A 7906-nucleotide genomic window follows, 5' to 3' on the forward strand; every position below is an offset into this window, starting at 1 on the left:
CACGTTTTCAACACCGTTTCATGCTCCTCCTATTTTTCAGACCGTTTCATGCTCCTCATATTTTTAACACCTTTTGAAGCTCTTCATATTTTTCACACCTTTTCAGGCTCTTCATGTTTTTGCACACCGCTTCATGCTCCTCCTATTTTTCACACCGTTTCATGCTCCTCTCATTATTGACACATTTCGAAGCTATTCATATTTTTCACACCTTTGGAAGCTCTTCATATTTTTCACACATTTTCAGGCTTTTCATGTTTTCAACACCCCTTCATGCTCCTCCTTTTTTTCAGACCATTTCATGCTCCTCATATTTTTGACACTTTTGAAGCTCTTCATGTCTTTCAACACTGTTTCATGCTCCTCCTATTTTTCAGACCGTTTCATGCTCCTCATATTTTTAACACCTTTTGAAGCTCTTCATATTTTTCACACCTTTTCAGGCTCTTCATGTTTTTGCACACCGCTTCATGCTCCTCCTATTTTTCACACCGTTTCATGCTCCTCTCATTATTGACACATTTCGAAGCTATTCATATTTTTCACACCTTTGGAAGCTCTTCATATTTTTCACACATTTTCAGGCTTTTCATGTTTTCAACACCCCTTCATGCTCCTCCTATTTTTCAGACCGTTTCATGTTCCTCATATTTTTCACACCTTTTGAACCTCCTCATTTTTTCACATCTTTTGAAGCTCTTCATATATTTCACACCTTCTCAGGCACTTCATGATTTTCACGACCACTTCATGCTCCTCCTATTTTTCAGACCGTTTCATGCTCCTCATATATTAGACACCTTGTGAAGCTCTTCCTATTTTTCACACTTTTTCAGGCTCTTCATGTTTTTCAACACCGTTTCATGCTCCTCCTATTTTTCAGACCGCTTCAGGCTCCTCATGTATTTCACACCTTTTCAAGCTCTTCATATTTTTCACACCTTTTCAGGCTCTTCATGTTTTTGAACACCGTTTCATGCTCCTCCTATTTTTCAGACCGTTTCATGCTCTTCATATTTTTGACACCTTTTGAACCTCCTCATTTTTTCACAACTTTTGAAGCTCTTCATATATTTCACACCTTTTCAGGCACTTCATGATTTTCACGACCACTTCATGCTCCTCCTATTTTTCAGACCGTTTCATGCTCATCTCATTTTTGACACCTTTGGAAGCTCTTCATATTTTTCACACCTTTTGAAGCTCTTCATATTTTTTTTTAACACCTTTTCACGCTCCTCCTATATTTCAGACCATTTCAAGCTCCTCATATTTTTGACACTTTTTGTAGCTCTTCATATTTTTCACACCTTTTCAGGGTCTTCATGTTTTTCTACACCACTTCATGCTCCTCCTATTTTTCGGACCGTTTTATTCTACTCATATGTTTAACACCTTTTTCAAGCTCTTCATGTTTTTCAACACCACTTCATGCTCCTCCTAATTATCAGACCGTTTCATGCTCCTCATATTTTTGACACCATTTGAAGCTCTTCATATTTTTCACACCTTTTCAGGCTCTTCATGTTTTTTAACACCTTTTCATGCTCCTCCTGTATTTCAGACCGTTTCATGCTCCTTATGTTTTTGACACCTTTTGAAGCTCTTCATATTTTTCACACGTTTTCAGGCTCTTCATATTTTTCAACACCGCTTCATGCTCCTCCTATTTTTCAGACCGTATCATGCTCCTCATATGTTTCACACCTTTTTCAGGCTCTTCATGTTTTTCAACAACACTTCATGCTCCTCCTATGTTTCAGACCGTTTCATGCTCCTCATATTTTTGACACAGTTTGAAGCTCTTCACATTTTTCACACCTTTTGAGGCTCTTCATGTTTTTGAAAACAGTTTCTTGCTCCTCATTTTTTTCAGACCGTTTCACCCTCTATATATTTGACACCTTTTTGAAGCTCTTCATATTTTTCACACCTTTTGAGGCTCTTCATGTTTTTCAAAACAGTTTCTTGCTCCTCATATTTTTCAGACCGTTTCACCCTCTATATATTTGACCCCTCTTTGAAGCTCTTAATATTTTTCACACCTTTTCAGGCTCTTCTTGTTTTTCAACACCACTTCAAGCTCCTTCTATTTTTCAGACCGTTTCTTGCTCCTCATATTTTTGACACCTTTGAGGCTCTTCCTATATTTCACACTATTTCAGGCTCTTCATCTTTTTCAACACCACTTCAAGCTCCTTCTATTTTTCAGACCGTTTCATGTTTCTCATATATTTGACACAGTTTGAAGCTCTTCATATTTTTCACAACTGTTGAGGCTCTTCATGTTTTTGAAAACAGTTTCTTGCTCCTCTTGTTTTTCAGACCCTTTCTCCCTCCTCATATTTTTGATACCTTTTTGAAGCTCTTCATTTTTTTCACACCTTTCCAGGCTCTTCAAGTGTATGAACACCGTTTCATGCTCCTCCTATATTTCATACCATTTCATGCTCCTTATATTTTTGACACCTTTTGAAGCTCTGCATATATTTCACACCTTTTCAGGCTCTTCATATTTTTCAACACCGCTTCAAGCTCCTCCTATTTTTCAGACCGTTTCTTGCTCGTCATATTTTTGACACCTTTGAGGCTCTTCATATATTTCACACATTTTCAGGCTCTTCATGTTTTTCAACACCGCTTCATGCTCCTCCTAATTTTCAGACCGTTTCATTCTCCTCATATTTTTGACACCATTTGAAGCTGTTCATCTTTTTCACACCTTTTCAGGCTCTTCATGTTTTTTAACACCTTTTCATGCTCCTGCTATATTTCAGACCGTTTCATGCTCCTTATATTTTTGACACCTTTTGAAGCTCTTCATATTTTTCACACCTTTTCAGGCTCTTCATATTTTTCAACACCACTTCATGCTCCTATTTTTCAGACCGTACCATGCTCCTCATATGTTTCACACATTTTTCAGGCTCTTCATCTTTTTCAACAATACTTCATGCTCATCCTATGTTTCAGACCGTTTCATGCTCCTCATATTTTTGACAGTTTGAAGCTCTTCACATTTTTCACAAATTTTCAGGCTCTTCATGTTTTTGAAAACAGTTTCTTGCTCCTCATATTTTTCAGACCGTTTCACCCTCTATATATTTGACACCTTTTTGAAGCTCTGCATATTTTTCACACGTTTTCAGTCTCTTCATGTTTTTCAACACCACTTCAAGCTCCTTCTATTTTTCAGACCGTTTCTTGCTCCTCATATTTTTGACACCTTTGAGGCTCTTCATATATTTCACACTGTTTCAGGCTCTTTATGTTTTCAACACCGCTTCATGCTCCTCCTAATTTTCAGACCGTTTCATTCTCCTCATATTTTTGACACCTTTTGAAGCTCTTCATATTTTTCACACTTTTTCAGGCTCTTCATGTTTTTCAAACCGCTTCATGCTTCTCCTATTTTTCAGACCGTTTCATGCTCCTCATATTTTTGACGCCTTTTGAAGCTCTTCATATTTTTCACACCTTTTCAGGCTCTTCATGTTTTTCAGCACCACTTCATGCTCCTCCTATTTTTCAGACCGTTTCATGCTTCTCATATTTTTGACCACTTTTGAAGCTCTTCATATTTTTCACACCTTTTCAGGCTCTTCATGTTTTTCAACACCGCTTCATGCTCCTACTATTTTTCAGACCCTTTCATGCTCCTCATATTTTTGACACCTTTTTAAGCTCTTCATATTTTTCACACCTTTTCACGCTCTTCATGTTTTTCAACATCGCTTGCTGCTCCTCCTCTTTTTCAGAGCGTTTCATGCTCCTCATAATTTTGACACCTTTGAAGCTCTTCATATTTTTCACACCTTTTCAGGCTCTTCATATTTTTCAACACCACTTCATGCTTCTCCTATTTTTCAGACCGTTTAATGCTCCTCATATTTTTGACACTTTTTGAAGCTCTTCATATTTTTCACACTTCTCCAGGCTCTTCATTTTTTTGAACACCGATTCATGCTCCTCCTATTTTTCAGACCTTTTCATGCTCCTCATGTTTTTGACACCTTTTGAAGCACTTCATATTTTTCACACCTTTTCAGGCTCTTCATGTTTTTCAACAACGCTTCATGCTCCTCCTATTTTTCAGACTGTTTCATGCTCCTCATATGTTTCACACCTTTTGAAGCTCTTCATAATTTTTTTAACACTTTTTCACGCTCCTCCTATATTTCAGACCGTTTCAAGCTCCTCATATTTTTGACACTTTTTGCAGCTCTTCATATTTTTCACACCTTTTCAGGGTCTTCATGTTTTTCTACACCACTTCATGCTCCTCCTATTTTTCAGACCGTTTTATTCTACTCATATGTTTCACACCTTTTTCAAGCTCTTCATGTTTTTCAACACCACTTCATGCTCCTCCTAATTATCAGACCGTTTCTTTCTCCTCATATTTTTGACACCATTTGAAGCTGTTCATCTTTTTCACACCTTTTCAGGCTCTTCATGTTTTTTAACACCTTTTCATGCTCCTGCTATATTTCAGACCGTTTCATGCTCCTTATATTTTTGACACCTTTTGAAGCTCTTCATATTTTTCATACGTTTTCAGGCTCTTCATATTTTTCAACACCGCTTCATGCTCCTCCTATTTTTCAGACCGTATCATGCTCCTCATATGTTTCACAACTTTTTAAGGCTCTTCATGTTTTTCAACAACACTTCATGCTCCTCCTATGTTTCAGACCGTTTCATGCTCCTCATATTTTTGACACAGTTTGAAGCTCTTCACATTGTTCACACCTTTTGAGGCTCTTCATGTTTTTGAAAACAGTTTCTTGCTCCTCATATTTTTCAGACCGTTTCACCCTCTATATATTTGACACCTTTTTGAAGCTCTTCATATTTTTCACACCTTTTGAGGCTCTTCATGTTTTTGAAAACAGTTTCTTGCTCCTCATATTTTTCAGACCGTTTCACCCTCTATATATTTGACACCTTTTTGAAGCTCTTCATATTTTTCACACCTTTTCAGGCTCTTCATGTTTTTCAAAAACGCTTCATGCTCCTCCTATTTTTCAGACCGTTTCATGCTCCTCATATGTTTCACACCTTTTGAAGCTCTTCATATTTTTTTAACACCTTTTCACGCTCCTCCTATATTTCAGACCGTTTCAAGCTCCTCATATTTTTGACACTTTTTGTAGCTCTTCATATTTTTCACACCTTTTCAGGCTCTTCATGTTTTTCTACACCACTTCATTCTCCTCCTATTTTTCAGACCGTTTTATTCTACTCATATGTTTCACACCTTCTTCAAGATCTTCATGTTTTTCAACACCACTTCATGCTCCTCCTAATTATCAGACCGTTTCATTCTCCTCATATTTTTGACACCATTTGAAGCTGTTCATCTTTTTCACACCTTTTCAGGCTCTTCATGTTTTTTAACACCTTTTCATGCTCCTGCTATATTTCAGACCGTTTCATGCTCCTTATATTTTTGACACCTTTTGAAGCTCTTCATATTTTTCATACGTTTTCAGGCTCTTCATATTTTTCAACACCGCTTCATGCTCCTCCTATTTTTCAGACCGTATCATGCTCCTCATATGTTTCACACCTTTTTAAAGCTCTTCATGTTTTTCAACAACACTTCATGCTCCTCCTATGTTTCAGACCGTTTCATGCTCCTCATATTTTTGACACAGTTTGAAGCTCTTCACATTGTTCACACCTTTTGAGGCTCTTCATGTTTTTGAAAACAGTTTCTTGCTCCTCATATTTTTCAGACCGTTTCACCCTCTATATATTTGACACCTTTTTGAAGCTCTTCATATTTTTCACACCTTTTCAGGCTCTTCATGTTTTTCAACAACGCTTCATGCTCCTCCTATTTTTCAGACCGTTTCATGCTCCTCATATGTTTCACACCTTTTGAAACTCTTCATATTTTTTTAACACCTTTTCACGCTCCTCCTATATTTCAGACCGTTTCAAGCTCCTCATATTTTTGACACTTTTTGTAGCTCTTCATATTTTTCACACCTTTTCAGGGTCTTCATGTTTTTCTACACCACTTCATGCTCCTCCTATTTTTCAGACCGTTTTATTCTACTCATATGTTTCACAACTTTTTCAAGATCTTCATGTTTTTCAACACCACTTCATGCTCCTCCTAATTATCAGACCGTTTCATTCTCCTCATATTTTTGACACCATTTGAAGCTTTTCATATTTTTCACACCTTTTCAGGCTCTTCATGTTTTTTAACAACTTTTCATGCTCCTGCTATATTTCAGACCGTTTCATGCTCCTTATATTTTTGACACCTTTTGAAGCTCTTCATATTTTTCACACGTTTTCATGCTCTTCATATTTTTTAACACCGCTTCATGCTCCTCCTATTTATAAGACCGTATCATGCTCCTCATATGTTTCACACCTTTTTCAGGCTCTTCATGTTTTTCAACAACACTTCATGCTCCTCCTATGTTTCAGACCGTTTCATGCTCCTCATATTTTTGACATAGTTTGAAGCTCTTCACATTTTTCACACCTTTTGAGGCTCTTCATGTTTTTGAAAACAGTTTCTTGCTCCTCATATTTTTCAGACCGTTTCACCCTCTATGTATTTGACACCTTTTTGAAGCTCTTCATATTTTTCACACCTTTTCAGGCTCTTCATGTTTTTCAACACCACTTCAAGCTCCTTCTATTTTTCAGACCGTTTCTTGCTCCTCATATTTTTGACACCTTTGAGGCTCTTCATGTTTTTGAAAACAGTTTCTTGCTCCTCATATTTTTCAGACCGTTACACCCTCTATATATTTGACACCTTTTTGAAGCTCTTCATATTTTTCACACCTTTTGAGGCTCTTCATGTTTTTGAAAACAGTTTCTTGCTCCTCATATTTTTCAGACCGTTACACCCTCTATATATTTGACACCTTTTTGAAGCTCTTCATATTTTTCACACCTTTTGAGGCTCTTCATGTTTTTGAAAACAGTTTCTTGCTCCTCATATTTTTCAGACCGTTTCACCCTCTATGTATTTGACACCTTTTTGAAGCTCTTCATATTTTTCACACCTTTTCAGGCTCTTCATGTTTTTCAACACCACTTCAAGCTCCTTCTATTTTTCAGACCGTTTCTTGCTCCTCATATTTTTGACACCTTTGAGGCTCTTCATATATTTCACACTTTTTCAGGCTCTTCATGTTTTTCAACACCACTTCAAGCTCCTTCTATTTTTCAGACCGTTTCTTGCTCCTCATATTTTTGACACCTTTGAGGCTCTTCATATATTTCACACTGTTTCAGGCTCTTTATGTTATTCAACACCGCTTCATGCTCCTCCTAAGTTTCAGACCGTTTCATTCTCCTCATATTTTTGACACCTTTTGAAGCTCTTCATATTTTTCACACTTTTTCAGGCTCTTCATGTTTTTCAAACCGCTTCATGCTCCTCCTATTTTTCAGACCGTTTCATGCTCCTCCTATTTTTCAGACCGTTTCATGCTCCTCATATTTTTGACGCCTTTTGAAGCTCTTCCTATTTTTCACACTTTTTCAGGCTCTTCATATATTTCAGCACCACTTCATGCTCCTCCTATTTTTCAGACCGTATCATGCTCCTCATATTTTTGACACCTTTTGAAGCTCTTCATATTTTTCACACCTTTTCAGGCCCTTCAGGTTTTTCAACACCGTTTCATGCTCCTCATATATTTCACATCTTTTATAGCTCTTCTTTTTTTTCACACCTTTTCATTCTCTTCAGGTTTCTCAACATCACTTCATGCTTCTCCTATTTTTCACACCGTTTCATGCTCCCACTATTTTTGACACCTTTTCAAGCTCTTTATATATTTCCCACCTCTTCAGGCTTTTAATGTTTTCAACACCGCTCCTTGCTCATCCTATTTGTCGGACCGCTTCATGCTCCTCATATTTT

This window comes from Dama dama, unplaced genomic scaffold, assembly GCF_033118175.1.
Source record: "Dama dama isolate Ldn47 unplaced genomic scaffold, ASM3311817v1 ptg000088l, whole genome shotgun sequence".
Classification (NCBI taxonomy): domain Eukaryota; kingdom Metazoa; phylum Chordata; class Mammalia; order Artiodactyla; family Cervidae; genus Dama; species Dama dama.